Here is a 16,167-nt window from a genome sequence, read left to right on the forward strand (position 1 = left end):
ATCATCCTGGGACAGGGCTCTGGCACCCTATCTAACTCCTGTTTCCTGACTCTGGGTCATGCTCATCTTACCTACCTTCCATTTTCTGGTGGCAAGACAAGAGTTACAGCCACCTAGCTGCCAGTCTTGCCATCTCACTTGATAAGAATCCCTTAATTCCAGTGTCTTGCTTGGACAGCCTCACTTCAGTTCTTTTGAAAATTATTGATGCTTATGTGCTTTCTACTTTATTTCCAAGGCCTCCTCGTAAAAAGTCAATACTCTCCATGTGGATAGCACATTCAGGTGTGTATATCTTAGCATAAAGGGTTCTTCTCTGAATACTGTCTTTGGACACTGGAGACTGCTGAGCATGGTGTGAGCCCTGGGCCCCAGATAGGGAGGAGGTGAGATGGGGCATGAACTGAGATTGGAAGGTTTACAAGTGCATGAGCCATGACTCTTGTTGACCATTATCTTTCCCACACTTAATAAGTGTCTTTAATACTGTAGATCTGTATTGTTAAATCCATAAATGAGTAAATGAATGTATCTGTTTTATGAATTGTCTAGAACTGACATTAGCTATAATGATGGATGTTACTTATTTTACTGGCCTAGTAATTTCAGTTTTAAACTGAAAGCCTGGGATACGGTCCTTTTTTGGAGATTTCTGACAAATCTGCATCTTTAGCTGGGCCTGTATTAATCAAAGAAGAATATTTTCTGAAACATAATAGAGAAGCACATCCTTTTATTTGGTGTATTGAGGGGGCATTGTATTAGAATAACACCTAACGAAACATCCTTTGGATTTCATTTTAAAATTGCATAATAAAGTTTTTTTTAACTAAATAATTACTGAAAAAATATATTTATTTCTCAAACTAAATATAAGCTTATTTAGTTAATAGTTGACTCATGTAGTATTTTTATAGGCATATATTTGCTTCATATATATATAGTTTTGTGTAGAAAAGCAATTTATTCTATTATAAATGCTTACACAGTTAATCAGGTGAAACAGGTCACTCAAAACAGAGATAGTATCAAACTAGAGGTTAAGGACTAACCCCTAAAAAATGCAACTCTTATCCAAGATTAATTTAATTTTAAAAACAAATACAAGCTATTGATTTACTCTTTTTAACTTTACTGGATAGTCTGCCTGTGGTATAACTGTTAGGTAAAAACACACATCTTCACAACTTGTTGGTAACAAGTTTTTTTTAAAAAAAACATTTCACAGAAAGGAAAAAATAATATGAAAACATCTCAAGAAATACACTAACAAGCAAAAATATGTGGGGAAAGAAGCACACATAGCTTTGACTAAACTCAAGAAACTGAAAGGGAAAACTGTTCTGCATGGGAAAATACCCATTTTGGAAAGCCACATGTGAAGATTTTAGAATAAGAATTTATGACTTGAATCTCCCCTAGTTCCTGAATAAAAATGACATCTTATAGAACTTATACATCATGACTCAGACACCTACCTCACTTGGCTCTATTTCTTACTTCTAGCTTTTATTTAAGTGAGTCTGTAAAACTTGGGGATATAGCATAAGAAGAAAAATAAAATAACCACACACAATATTCTTTCGGTGGCTACCTTATATTTTTGTTACTAAGAAAATTTAAATATAAACCTGCGACTTTTCTGGATCCATGCTTCCTTCCGGTTTCCTGCAATTCCAGAAGACATCAGGTATCTTGGCAGTGTGACCACCATGAATAAACAATAACTTCCGTAGCCCATCTTCTGCATCTTCTGGGGTTTATTCCTCTTCCTTAAATCCTAGACATTCAGTTTGCAATCAGTACCACTGGAAGCCAAAATAGTCTCATTGTGAGACCACTGAAACTGCAATATTTCATCCTTATGTAATTCAACATAATGCAACTTCAATTTCAGACTTCTCAGCTCCATAAGGCAACAGTCTTATTAGCTGATCCTGTGGTAAGAATGAACTCACTATAGTGATTGAAATAAAAGCAGTTCACTTGAGCAGTGTGAGACTCAACAGAGTGGCTTGGTTTGAAAGTATTATTTAGATGAGTATTCCAGATCATAGGCTTATGGTCATCTATGACTGACCCAAAGAGGGACTCAGGGAGAATATATCACAAAACATCTCCTACTGCTGCTGTATGCCCTGTGAAGTTGGTCTTTGCATCCACATTTTCTTCCTTTCAAACAACACCAATGTCCCATAGGCAGATGGTGTGGTCATTGGAAGCTCTAAGTAAGTGGCCCACTGAGATATGGGTTTCAAGAAAGCCCATAGCTTTCCTTTTATGTTCATGGAGATGAAAGTCTGAGGTGCACTCTCCAGAAGGGTCTGGTTTAGAAGGCTGTTCTGTGTAATCAAAAACAGAACATCTCTGGATAGTCTTTGTTGCAATGATGCAAGTGTTCTGCGGCATATCACCTGCTCTGTTCACTTCTCCTTTGTGGTTAACCTTGATTTCCAGTTCCATTTTTTCACTAGCAGGTCTCCACATTATCCTTTCTCACTGCTGTGGTATGAAGCATCAAACTGAGCATCATCTATAGGAAGCTGCACACTGGCTATCAACAAGGTGGTTTTGTTCATTCGGTGTTTATGTCCCCAGGGCAACTTGGTGAATGCTAAAATCTTTTTCTCTGGTTTGGGTACATCTGAAAGCCACTGTGCAATTAGGCTCGGCCACTCCAGAGCATGGGTCATCACCAAGTCGTAAAGAAAAAGGGTGTTCTTTCTTCATATATTGTACTCTTTGTTGAGCACACATTCTTCTCCTGCATCATCAAAGGCTGCTTTCTTGTCAGCCAAGGCAGGCAGGCAAGCCAGGGGGACTCTGGGGTTGAGTGTTGGGGGAAGGACAGGGAGGCTGTGAGCCTTCACTATGAGCGCCACCTCTATTGTTTCCTGCTGCATCTCTCTTCATTTCTATTGACTGTGTTTGCTTCATTATTTAGGGGCTCAGTAAGATTTTAAAAATAACATATAAGTGGCTTCTTTTGCACAAAGTGCTTCTTTTCTTTCATGGAAAAAATCTCTCCCTCTCTCTCTCTCTCTCTCTCTCTCTCTCTCTCACACACACACACACACACACACACACACACACACGCATTCACACACTCCCCTCCTTCCACATTCACTCAAAGAAACTAATAAATTACCTATCATCTGTCAGGTATAGAGATAGACTCTGTGGATATAGTGATGAGAAAACAACTATCATGGTTATTTTTTACATTGACTTTGTGCCAACAAAATATTTTGAGGAAGGAGTAGTTTATACATCAATGGTTTTTGTTATCTAAGTTAAAATAGGTGCAATAACCATTTAGCCTAGATTTGTTTCAATTGGCCTGATTTTCGAATAGTCTGAATTATCTACCTACATTTCAAGCTACGTGTCCTAATTTTGGCTTGGGAAAATATAGTCCTGTTTGAGATACATTTATTTTGGAAAAAAAATAACCATTTTAGAATTTTACTTTTTTCTTGGGTTAAACTTATTTTTTTTAATAGCTTGGAAAAAAGTCAAGACTCAAGCCTTTTTAAAGTTGAAAATACATAAGTTTATGCAGCATACATGATTTATTAAAAATGATTTTTTAGACCAAAATTAACTCAATGAACTTAAAAATATTCAGCTCTATTTTTTACCTCATGTATGCACGTCTTATACATTTAAATTCCTGGGTTTGTGTCTGGTGAAGGGGTTGAGAACAGGCCTCCACAAGATGTGCTCTTTTGGCACATAGATTATTATGAGCTGAAGGCAATCAAGACCCTGTGGGCTCACAAGAAACTTTTACCTCTCCCTTAAAGATTTTTGATTGGGGGCCTTGCCCATAATTAGAGTATTGCCAGAGATAACTTTTTATGACCTATGTATAGGGCAGGGCAAACTTTTAATTACTGAATATCTGTTCTTGCTATACTAAGAATGACTTTCCACCCTTCTGAGGTCTCAAATGCCTTACCTCATCCTTAACTCAGAATGCCATGTAGACCTCATTTTACATTTGTTTCTGAACTCCACATACTCTCATGTATATGGGGGTTCCCATATGTACTTATGTAATAACATTTGGTTATTTTCCATTGTTAATCTATCAATTTAATTATTAGACCAGCCAAAAGAACCTGGAAAGGAAGTGAATTTTTTTTCCTTCCCTTAACTAGCAAGACAGATTTAAAATAGGTAAGAAATAAATATTTCTTCATTTTAATTTTAATGCCCAAAGCATAGGTTTTAAAAAATAACCTGGTTCATATATATAGGGGAATTCATAAGTAATGATTGAAAGTGATAAGAAGATGGCTATATCTTTTGTAGTGAATATAAATGAAGTGTTGCTAAAATTACTAGACAGGCACCTAACCATAATGTCATCATTTGGTCAAGATAATTCTTGACGTACAATAGCAGCAATGAGCAGTTGTCTTCTTGGTGTTTCTTCCTGTTACACTTTTGGGCTTTAAATGCTTGAAATGGGTCATCCCATTTATCCTTTCTGCAGCCCACACTATTTGTTACAGCTAATCTTAACAAGTTCCATAATAAGGTTCAAAGGTACATTTCAAGGACATCTTCAAAGCATCTTTTTAAACCCTTGCTGCTTCTCTAACATGCCATGTCATGGTTGCTTGAATATGTCTGCCATTCTGTGTGAGTTTGCCAAGCCCCAGTGGGTTGGTGTAAATCAGCATTGCTGTTAAGCTCAGAGACAAGCTGCATTATAAGACCTATTTGCTGCTTATATTGTCCCACTATTTTAACCAAAAACAATATATAGTTAATATATAGTTTTGAGCATCTACCAGATATTTAGCATTTTGCTAAGTATTCTGTAGATTATAGAGGTGGGAAGGAGAAGCCAGTATCAGGTTGGAGGGTAGTTAAGTAGAAATATAAAGAAGGGGGCCTGTTATTGAGCACCACAATCCTATACAAAACCATAGAAAGGCAAATATACAGACAATGGAATTATATTGTATTGATTTAACCTTTTTTGGGGCTGGATATTGTATCCTGGCAGCTCCAACTCCCAAAGCCTGGTAGAAGTTTAATTGGGGATACGTTATGGTAATTATATTCCATTCATTAGTTTCATGAGTATAGCTGACTTTGTGTAGCATGCTACTTCTTTTTTAATGGTTATCATTGTTAAACATAGTATTTTGGTAGAAGGGATCAGTTACAACTCGCTTTCATGATTGTTAAAGGAATTTTTCCCTTTTATTGAGTTTATTGGGGTGACACTGGCTAACAAAATTATACAGGTTTCAGGTGCACAATTGTACAACACATCATCTGTACACTGTACAGTTTATCTCCCCTATTTCCTGTTCCATATCCCCCACCCTCCTTCCCCCCAGCAATCACCACACTGTTGTCTGTGTCCATTAGTTTTTTTTCTATTTTTTTTTTTTCATTTTTGCTCAGTCCCTCACTCTACCCTCACTTAGTTCCCCACCCTGAGAGCTGTCAGAAGGCTCTCTTTCTAAGAATCTGTTTCTATTTTGCTTTTCAGTTCATTGTGTTCATTATATTCCACATATGAGTGTAATTATATGGTATTTGTCTTTCTCTGATTGGTTTGTTTTACTTAGTATAGTGCTCTCAGATCTATGTCACAAAGAGTAAGGCTTCCTTCCTTTTTTTTTTTACAGGGACAGAGAGAGAGAGTCAGAGAGAGGGACAGATAGGGACAGACAGACAGGAACAAAGAGAGATGAGAAGCATCAATCATCAGTTTTTTGTTGCGACGCCTTAGTTGTTCATTGATTGCTTCTCATATGTGCCTTGACCGTGGGCCTTCAGCAGACTGAGTAACCCCTTGCTCGAGCCAGCGACCTTCGGTCCAAGCTGATGAGCTTTATGCTTAAGCCAGATGAACCTGCACTCAAGCTGGCGACCTTGGGGTCTGGAACCTGGGTCCTCGGCATCCCAGTCCAATGCTCTATCCACTGCGCCACCACCTGGTCAGGCGGTTTCCTTTTTTAAGGCTGGGTAGTGTTCCATTGTGTATATGTACCTGAGCTTTTTTATATACTCATCTACTGATGGGCACTTGGGCTGCTTCCAAATTTTGGCTGTTGTAAGTAATGCTGCAATAAACATAGGGGGTCATATATTCTTTCAAATTAGTGTTTTGGGTTTCCTCAGAGAAATCCCCAGAAGTAGAATCGGGTCATAAGGCAGTTCCATTTTTTATTTTCTGATATAACTCCATAATTCTTTCATAGTGACTGCACTAGTCTACATTCCCACCAATAGCAAATGAAGGATCCCTTTTCTCCACGTACTAGCCAAAACTTGTAACCTATTGATTTATTGATAAAAGCCATTCTAACAGGTGGGGGTTAAATGATTATGGACAGAGACTTGACTTGGAGTGATGAACACACAATACAGTATATAGATGCTGTGTTGTGGAATTGTGTGCCTGAAACCTAAATACTTTTTTTAACCAGTCTCACCCCAATAAATTCAATAAAAAGGAAAAAAAAGTTCACATATGCATATCAAGAACACTGAATTTATGATTTTGACTTTTCTTGAGAGCTGGTAATGTTTTTTAGGACTTTATTAACATCCTCTAGGTCTAAGGACTCAAATCCTGACCTTGGTTGCTTTTCTCCTATGCATAGTGACAGACTGATATTTCTGTACCAATTATATAACTTAGCTTTTCAACATTTTGATGTGCATAGGTTAAGTGATTTTTCAGAAGTCACACAGCTAATAAATGGTATGTTTATTTTTTATAAAGGAAAATACTGCTCTACAAGACTTATAAAATTTTATACAGCAGAAAGAGGGAAGTACATTTATAAGTCAACTAATTTTATACTGTGTTTGATAATGAGAAAGGGATGTTAGAATTTTTTCATTACATCTTTTTTTTCAAAATAGGTATGCTTTTATTGACTTTTTTTGTTACAAAAGTATTATAAATATCATTCTTTATACCAGCATTTAAAGTTGTTTATATTGTATATTGTTACAATCTTTTTTCCTTTGTATTTTTAATGTAATATATAAGGGATCATGTGATGTATAAAATTTTGAAACTATTTTCTTTCCCCCTCTTTTATGGTATGGATATCTTTCAGTGTCATTAAATATAAATCTACATCCTAATTAGAATGGCTATAAAGTAGTCTGTTAAACTGATGTGTCTTAATTTACTGAATCAATATCTGATTGATGAACATTTGGTTTTCACATTTTCTGTCTGTTATAGTAGCAACAACACTGAAGTGTGTATAAGGTCTGTGAGAGTGTATGTGAAGATCATCATTTTATTTGAATATTTCTTTAAGTTTATTTCTAGAATTTGTACACTAATGTAATTTTTGCTTTTGCCTACTGCTTATTTATGTTTATAAATTGGTATTCTTAAGTCCCAATAGTCTGTAGAGGGGGAATAAAAAGGGCAGAGAAGGGACGTTTTATTTTTCTAATAATCTACTATGCATCAGATACTGTAAATACAGTATTTAATTTAATATTCACTTTAACTCTGAAAGGTGAGTGGTTCTGACCTTAAACAATAGCCACATATTTATTTTCAGCAAAGTGTGTTCATTTGGGAAACAATTTCAGTTTGGGATATGGTCTACTGGTGAACTACACACATGTCCAGAGGACAAAGGAGAGGAACTTTAGTTTTTAAAAGAGAAAAGGGAAGTTCAGAGGGACTGTTTAAACCAGGGGTCTCAAACTCAACTCAGCATGTGGGCCGCAGAGCAAGATCACAGCCGTTCGGCGGGCCGCACTAGGTCTACAAAAGGCAACTGTTACGCAACACTTTTCTCACTGCAGTTGAAAACAAAAAAAAATCAGTACAACAAGCACAATCGTACATGCAGTTTACTCAGTGTCACAAAACGACCAGAAACTGTAGTTCGCATCACAACTGCTGTTAACTAAGCTAATATCTAACTAGGATGCTAGAGAAATGAAAAATACAAGTAGGGCCCTAGGCTTACTTAATTTTATCCAAAATATTTTGAACTTCGTGGATTAGTCTGCGGGCCGCACAAAATTGTTCGGCGGGCCGCATGTGGCCCTTGGGCCGCGAGTTTGAGACCCCTGGTTTAAACAAAGAGTTTACTGGAAGAAATTGGGAGTTTGAAGAGTAGTGGCTTTTTATTGCTTGAGTTGTAGTGGTCTTTCATTGGCTGAGTGATTGCTGGCTGAGGATAAGATTCTCCTCTTTCCTGCTGGACTAGTAGAGTGGAAAAACATGTTGGAAATGAAAAGTACTTTCTTTCTGTTTGGAGAAATTGAGGATGAGAGGTAGTGTGTGAGAACTCCCCATACAGGCCTTTCCAACTCCAATGTACATGAGGTTTCTGTCCATTAGTCTTTATGATGGAGAGTTTAAGTCATTTGTCAAAGAAAGATTGTAAGTGATGGGGCCAAAAAGGAATTCAGTTCTCTGTCTTAACCACAGAACTTTGTTTTAAAATTGAAGTGAAATTCATATGATATAAAATTAACCATTTAAAAATGCACAATTTTGTGTCATTTAGAACATTTACAGTGACATGCAATCATCAATTTTAGTTTCTAAACATTTTCATCACCCCAAAAGGAAAACTTGTATGCATTATGTCATTCTCAATTTCCCTCCTCTTAGTCCCTGGAGACCACTAATCTGCTTTCTGTCTCTATGGATTTACCTACTCTAGATTTTATATAAATTGAAGCATACAATACATTACTATTTTTGCCTCGATTTTTACTTAACATGTTTTTGAGGCCCATCCATGTTGTAGCATGCATCCATATGTCATAATTTTTATGACTGAATAGTATTCCATTATATGTGTATTCCTTTGCTGATAGATGTTTAAGTTTCCACTTTTTGGATATTGTGAATAGTGATGTTAATATTGAACATTAATGTACAAGTATTCAACACTTGTTTTCAATTTGGGAGGGTGAAATACCTTGCAGTGGAATTGCTGGGCCACTTTAACCATAGAACTTTTGCAGCCTTCTTTCACAACAGTATGAGCACTTCTATGGTAATATAATGTTTCCTTTCTAATTTAAAATACAAACTTCAAGTTTTTATTTTTAAATATTGAATAATCACCCAATGTGTTATTGTGACAAAGTTGGTTGTTTAAGGAATTTAAAGTCTTCACCATCTTATTCCTGGAATTTAAGACTCTTGTTACAATTATTAGAATTTAAGGTTGAAGTAAGTGTGAGTATACTTTTTAGTTGTGGCTATTGTTATATATGGTTTAGCTGACCTATTTGGCTCAAGGTCAAGTGTGTTGTTAGTGAGTGAATTATCCAGAGAAACCACAAATCCTTATAAAAATCTCTGCTTATAATTGGGGATGACAAATCATAAATTTTTAAAATCTTAGTGCTAAAGACAATCTTTGGAAGAGTCATCTTGATGAGGACATTTTTACATATAATTTCCCAACTAACTACTCTCTAGGGACCTTGAGTTTATATTGGATTTCTATGTAACTTCTCCTTGTGTATTTTGAAGTCTGGAAAATAGACTCAGGGAAAATTGGAGCGGGTAAAAGAAGTTCCCTACTTATTGCCAGTGAAGGAAAGTAGCTGACATGGCTTGTCAGGGTGAGTGGGCCTCATTATCCCTCAGCAGTTTCTACCAGACAAGCTAGCCCAAGGAATAACCTTCTCCCTAAAGCATTAAATTCAGGAGAGGAAACAGCTTTTTTTAATCCAGGAAGGGGAGGAAGCATAAAAGGTGGGAACAGAGAAAGAAAGAAGTTAGTGTGTTTAATTATTATCTTTTTCAGATTGGGGACACCTGAGAGATTACATTAATTCCACTTCTGTACTTGAAATAGGGAAGGACTGGCCTAAAGTCACACAGCCCTGTGGTTAGAGCCCAGTGGGCTAGAAGCCAAGCCAACACTCCCTTGACATATGTATTAGTTTCCTAGCACTGTTTAAAAAAAAAATCCCATGATTAATGAATGTAATGCTGATGATTGAGGCCAGGCAGGTTCTCATTGAATTCTGGCAGACAGAGGAACTGCGGAGCCTGAAAGTGTAGGGCCATTAGGCATTTATTGGAGGCTTGCAAGGACAGGCGAGTGAATAAACAAAAAGATAAAAGAGCTAATAAACAAAGGAAAACCTTCTTTTTGCTGTGAAGGGCAAGGGAGCAGGAAAACCACACCTCGCAGTGGCGGGAGAACAATCTGGGACAATTGCCGCCGAGGGAAGACATCCATAGCCTTACATAGACTATCCACACGTGATGTTGCCACGTGCTTACTCACTGATCAGGCAAAGTGCAGCTAGTAAACCAGAGAGCAAGCCTAGTACAGCTGTTTTCCCTACAATGGGTTAAACAACACAAAATTATTATTTTACTATCCCAGAAGTCTGACACATATTTCACTAGGCTAAAGTCAAGGTATTGGTAGGGCTGCATTCTTTTCTGGAGGCTCTAGGGAAGAATCTGTTCCTTTTTCCAGCTTCTAGAGGCTGCCCGCATTCCTTAGCTTGTAGCCTGTCTTCCATCTTCAAAGCCAGCAACCACATCACTGACTTCTGATTCCATTCTTACATCTACTTCTCTGAGTCTCTTGCTTCCCTTGTTTACTTATAAGGGTCCTTGTGGGCTCATTCAGATAATTCAGGAGAATGTCTGAATCCTTAACTTGACCTCATTTTTATTTATTTATGTGGGTCAAATAAGTTTGCAAATATGATGTGTACCTTTGCTCGCTTATAGTTTGTATTGGGTATGGGAGACAGGCTGTAAGCCAACAAAGTCATTATACCCTAAGGCAGGCATGGCCAACATATGGCCCGCAGGCCAGATCCAGCCCATGTAATGAGTTTATGCAGCCAGCAATTAAATTTTTAATATTCTCCGCTACTTTAAAATTTCAGCTACTCAGAAGTGGAAGCATCTTTGGTTACTGGAAATCGAGATATTTAAGAAGATAGTGATACGTGGAAAACAATTCCGTGTGTGACTAATCTAGGGTTAACTTCCATTAATTGGGTCGAATGAATTCCCGGTACTTATTTATTTTTTTAAAAAATTCATTATAAAAATTTACAACTTTTGTACTCGTCTGTACTCGATATGTACTGTTTGACATTTAGCGGTGATGTGAAACCCACATTCTTTTAGGTGGAGTTTGCCAGTGTGCACCCAAGGTCAAACAGTTTGTTATTTTTGTGGTCAAGTGTGCTGAATCAAGTGGCATTGTAGCATAGACAATAGCTGCAGTTGATAACTGAAAACGTGTCCAGGCTGTCTGTAAAACTAAATAATTGTTTTATTTGTGATATAACTCCTTCAAGTTCATTCTATTAATTAAATATTGTTTCTATTGATTACGATACAGTTTGGATATTTATACAGTATGTAATTATATTTTTATTAAAATAATATTGTATATTAAAATTTTTTTCTCTCATTTATTCATAAACAAATTACATAATAAAATTTTGTTTACTTAAATGAATCGTTTTTGTATTTAACATTTTTTAATTTTAATATTTCGTCCGGCCCGTGAAAAAAGTTTTCTTTCCAATCTGGCCTGGGGGCAAAAACTGTTGGCCATGCCTGGCCTAATGCTTAGTTTTAAGACTAAGCCTTTCCTGCCATTTTAATACTAAGATCTTTTCAAAACTAAGCTTTTCCCCACACTATTGACTGTTGAATGATGTGGGGTAGTGCACTGTTATGAGGAATCCTGTTTATGCCTCAGATAAGTGACTTTGTATCAGAGACTTCCTTATTTGTATATTGGTTTAAAGGTTTTGATTTCTACACTATAAAATGAGGCAGATCAGGAGGTCTTTGGCTCGGTTCCTGAAATTAGCATCGGAAAGGAGAGGCAACCAAGATGGTGAAGTGCTGAGGAGAAGCTAGTTCGTGCAGAATTTGTGCAGAGAGAAGGAGATGGGGAACAGAGGTGAATAAGGTTGGTAATGTAGAAACTTTTTATTCTAGGAAACTCGGATGAGTCAGTGGCTTTGGGAGCCCTGAATGGAAAGGGAAGTGTTTTTTCACTGTGTGTATTTCTTGCCCGCAGGGTGTGAGCTAGGATTAAATATAATGGCCCACCAGTTCTTGGCTCTATTGTTTCATTACCGTCTGTCCGAAACAAATGCGAACCTGCACAGGCCAGGAGGCTTTGATGGTGGCTGCGGCAACTGGCTTTACATTTTATTTGTTTGTTTGTTTGGTAAGAGGAGAAGAGATATTGAGGCAGACTCCCACATGAGCTCCAGCCACTCAGCATAGCATCCCTGTCCTGGGCCAATGCTTGACCCAACTGAGCTATTTTTAGCACCTGAGGCTGATACTCAGAACACCTGAACTATACTCAGTGCCTGGTGCCATGCTCAAACCAATTGAGCCACTGTCTGCAGAAGGAAGAGGGAGAAAAGCAGGAGAGGGAGGAGGACAGAAGCAGATAGTCACTATTTTTGTGTGCCCTGACCAGCAATCGAACCTGGGATGTCCATACACCAGGCAAACACTATCCACTGTGTTGCTGGCCAGGGCCTTTATCTCATCTTTGAAGTCCTTGTTATACATGTAAGATAACATATTCATAGATTCTGGGGATTTGGATATGGGGGTCTTTGGGAGCCATTGTTCTGTCTGTTACAGCATGAGAAATTATTTACTTTAAGGACAAAAAAAAATGCAGAAAGAAATAAAATACATACCTCCTCTCCTGAGGGCTTTGTAGATTTCTTTATTGACAAGTATATTTACTCATTGAAATACAGTACCTTTTGATTGTTATATAATTTTAAAACTACTTTTGCATAAATATTTCATTTCATTGTCACCCTTTTCTTAGAGACAACTAAGACTTGAAAAATTAAGTGGATTTTCAGAAGAAATGGTAGCTCTGGGTTATGTGCTCCACATATAAATATTTACATCTAAATTCAGTTCACTTTCTTAATTCCTTTAGACTGAAGAAATGGAAGGACAAGGTGTCATATGTAGGTTGATTTGTGGACATTTTCATCATGACAGACATTCCCAATACCTTTCAAAATGCACAAAAATATCACTGCTTCTTCTGGATTTCTGTTGTAAGGTACTATAAAACTTCTGATGTATTTTACTGTGGTACAATTGTAGCTGTACTATTATATTATAAACTAAATTGAATTAGAATGTTTTCTAGTCTATTCAGAAAACAGTGAGGAAACTGATTTCTTTTTTTCTTTTTATTTATCCTTTTTGTTAATTATTAGAAACCAAATTATTGGCATAAATGGTATGTAATGCCAGATATGTGTCTGTTGACCAGTCCATAAATTTTAGATTATTCTTGAGGGTCAGAATCATGTTTTATTTATGTTATGGTGCTCAATTATGAGCTTACATACCTAACACGCCATAGAATTTTAGTAGGGCTTTTATAAATTTGTGATGATTTTAATTATTGTATTCTGTCTAAATCTTAAATTTTGAAAAGAATGGAAAGTTTTAAATTTTGGGTTTTAATTTAATTTCTAAATTAATCTCACATTGATAAGCATCACTATTAACTATGTTACCATTTTAAAATGAGACCCCGAAAGGCTCTTCTATTGTCTCCAAAATGAGAAACAAAACAAAACTAAACTGAATAAAATCAAAGATAATGGTAGAACTTTTTACTTGGGAAGACTGGGCAATTGGTTGGAACAAAGAAAGTTATGATTTTAAATATCAAACTAGTTAATTTTCTACCAACTAAACAATGTACTATTCGAATATTTGGCTTTTATAGCACTAAGTATTTGACAAAAATCAGCTTCTCTGACTGTATCAACAATCTTTCTCCCTTTAATTGTGAAAGTATCTGCTTCACTTCTATGGTGAAACCTGAACTGCCTCTTAGACCCAGTAACCAATTTCTGAGTCTCACCTTCTTAAGCCTTATTTGTTTATTTACTTGTTTAAGTGAGGAGGGGAAGATAGTGAGACAGACTCCCACATGAATCCTGACTGGGATCCACCCAGCAACCCCTGTCTGGGGCTGATGCTTGAATCAATCAAGCTATTTTAGTGACTGAGGCCGACACTCGGACCAACTGAGGTATCCTCAGTGCCTGGGATGACGTTGGAATGAATCAAACCACTGGCTGTGGGAGGGGAAGGGGATAAAAAGGGGGAGAGGGTGTTAGAGAGAAGCAGATGGTTGCTTCTCTTATGTGCCCTTGACCTGAAATCAAACCCAGAAGGTCCTATACTGAGCTGTTTCTCTAACCACTGAGCCAATGGCCAGGGCAATCCATATTTATTTTTGAATATTTTAACTATCTAATCAGTACCATTTGTGATCATGTCTCATTTAGTTATTTAGGCTGATGTTTACTTAGACTTAAATAAGTCACAACACAACTGAGGTTATACTTACCAATAGTCTGTTCTCTAGGATTTAATAAGTGATTGAATAATTGCTTTTTGAATGAAAAGGGGGCCACATACTAAACCTGAAGAGCTCAAGGGAGTCCTCATGGTGGCCTCACAAACTCAGAGACCTAAAGTAGCCACATAGGATAGTCTGATATTAAAACTTTCTAATTAAAAGCAGTTCATGGCAGGTAGTCATGTCCTAGGACAGTATTTTTCTCTAACAAAAGCCAGTGGCTACCTTCATCTATCCTGCCTGTTGTCTTTTGCATCTTCAATATTGTACCTGAAAACATGCAGGTAATCTTTTCCTGTCCTCCCTCGGGGCAAGTATCCCACCAGGGCAGGAACCCCAGATCCTTTCATTGTTATTGTTATCATGTTAATTAACTATGACCTATCTTATTCTTGCCTATGTAAAAGAAGTTTCAGTATGTTTAATTCAATCCCAGAGATTTTCCTGCTTTTCTTTCTTCTACCTCCCTAATCTATCACCAATCCAATCAATGTCATGCAACCCTCTGAGTCTCTGTATAAAATAGTTGGTAGTACTGCCACTTTCAGGAGCACTTTCTCAATCCCTTGAGACTTTTCTTCCCAGCAATCATAGATAGTTTGATTCAAATAAACTCATAAACATTTCTTACAGGTTTGGAAATTTCTTATGTTGACAGCTTAATAATTTTTTAATTTATGGAACTAGGTTGATATTACTGAGTGAGCTTACTTGTGAACATTCATTGGATCAACTTTTATATGTTCTATATGAAGAGGGTGTGCAAACAAAAAACTACCATACTTTACCAGTTCTAAGCACACATTTAACATTTCTCAAAACAGGATGTAATCTGAAAATCTAATTAACAGAATTTTATTTTTTCTCTTATTTGTACACAGAAGATGGTAGTTTTCTTGACATTCATCAGCAACTTATTTTTCATAAAATATCATCATTTAGGTGACTCTAAGCAAGAACGTTTTCACTTTCATTTGCATAATTTTTTAAGAAAGTTTATAAAGTAGGATTTATAACTTCTTCATAATTAAGCTTTTATTCATTGATATAACTTCACTTTTAAAGTATGAATGATTATTTACAAATAAGACTAAGATGCAAATGAACCTGCTTATGTGCATTAGTTCAAGGAATGCATTTGACAGAGTTGAATAGACTCAATAGGATATTGACACTAATAGTAATGGGGATTTCTCTTCTATGGTTTGTATTTTTCTCTGTGAACGTCAGTTAGGCTACACTGGTTGATTGGTTTGGACCAGTGGTAGTCAACCTGGTCCCTACCGCCCACTAGTGGGCATTCCAGCTTTCATGGTGGGCGGTAGTGGAGCAACCAAAGTTATAAATAAAAAGATAGATTTAACTATAGTAAGTTGTTTTATAAAGATTTATTCTATCAAACTTAGCAAAAATCTGAGATAAAGTAGTTGGTAAGTAATTATTATTATATACTTTAACATGCTGTAACTCTGCTTTATAAGTTTTATAAAGTAAAGTTACTTCCCCCCTACTTTATAAATTGCCATTACTGTGGAACTGGTGGGCGGTTAGAAAATTTTACTACTAAAAGAGATACAAAAGTGGATGGTAGGTATAAAAAGATTGACTGCCCCTGGTTTGGACTGAATTGACTGAACTAACTGATTCTACATGGCCTGAACATTCTGTAGGATGAGGAGCTGGGAAAACTCTTGCTCACTGTTGTTTTTAATCTCTATATCAAATCTGCCTTGGTCATACATCCTCATTAAGTCTACAACATTGCACT

At 36.7% G+C, this 16,167-nt stretch overlaps 1 protein-coding gene and 1 pseudogene across 1 annotated transcript in view; one reads left to right on the top strand and one right to left on the bottom strand.

Moving 5' to 3' along the window:
• The window catches only part of IL1RAPL1 (interleukin 1 receptor accessory protein like 1), a 1,376,054-nt gene that overhangs the window by 96,508 nt on the left and 1,263,379 nt on the right, over nucleotides 1-16,167 (top strand). The gene's annotated exons all lie outside the window — the stretch shown is intronic.
• LOC136386235 (histone-binding protein RBBP4 pseudogene) lies at nucleotides 1,620-2,792 on the bottom strand (annotated as a pseudogene).

Source organism: Saccopteryx leptura, chromosome X (genome assembly GCF_036850995.1).
Source record: "Saccopteryx leptura isolate mSacLep1 chromosome X, mSacLep1_pri_phased_curated, whole genome shotgun sequence".
In the NCBI taxonomy this organism is placed as follows: domain Eukaryota; kingdom Metazoa; phylum Chordata; class Mammalia; order Chiroptera; family Emballonuridae; genus Saccopteryx; species Saccopteryx leptura.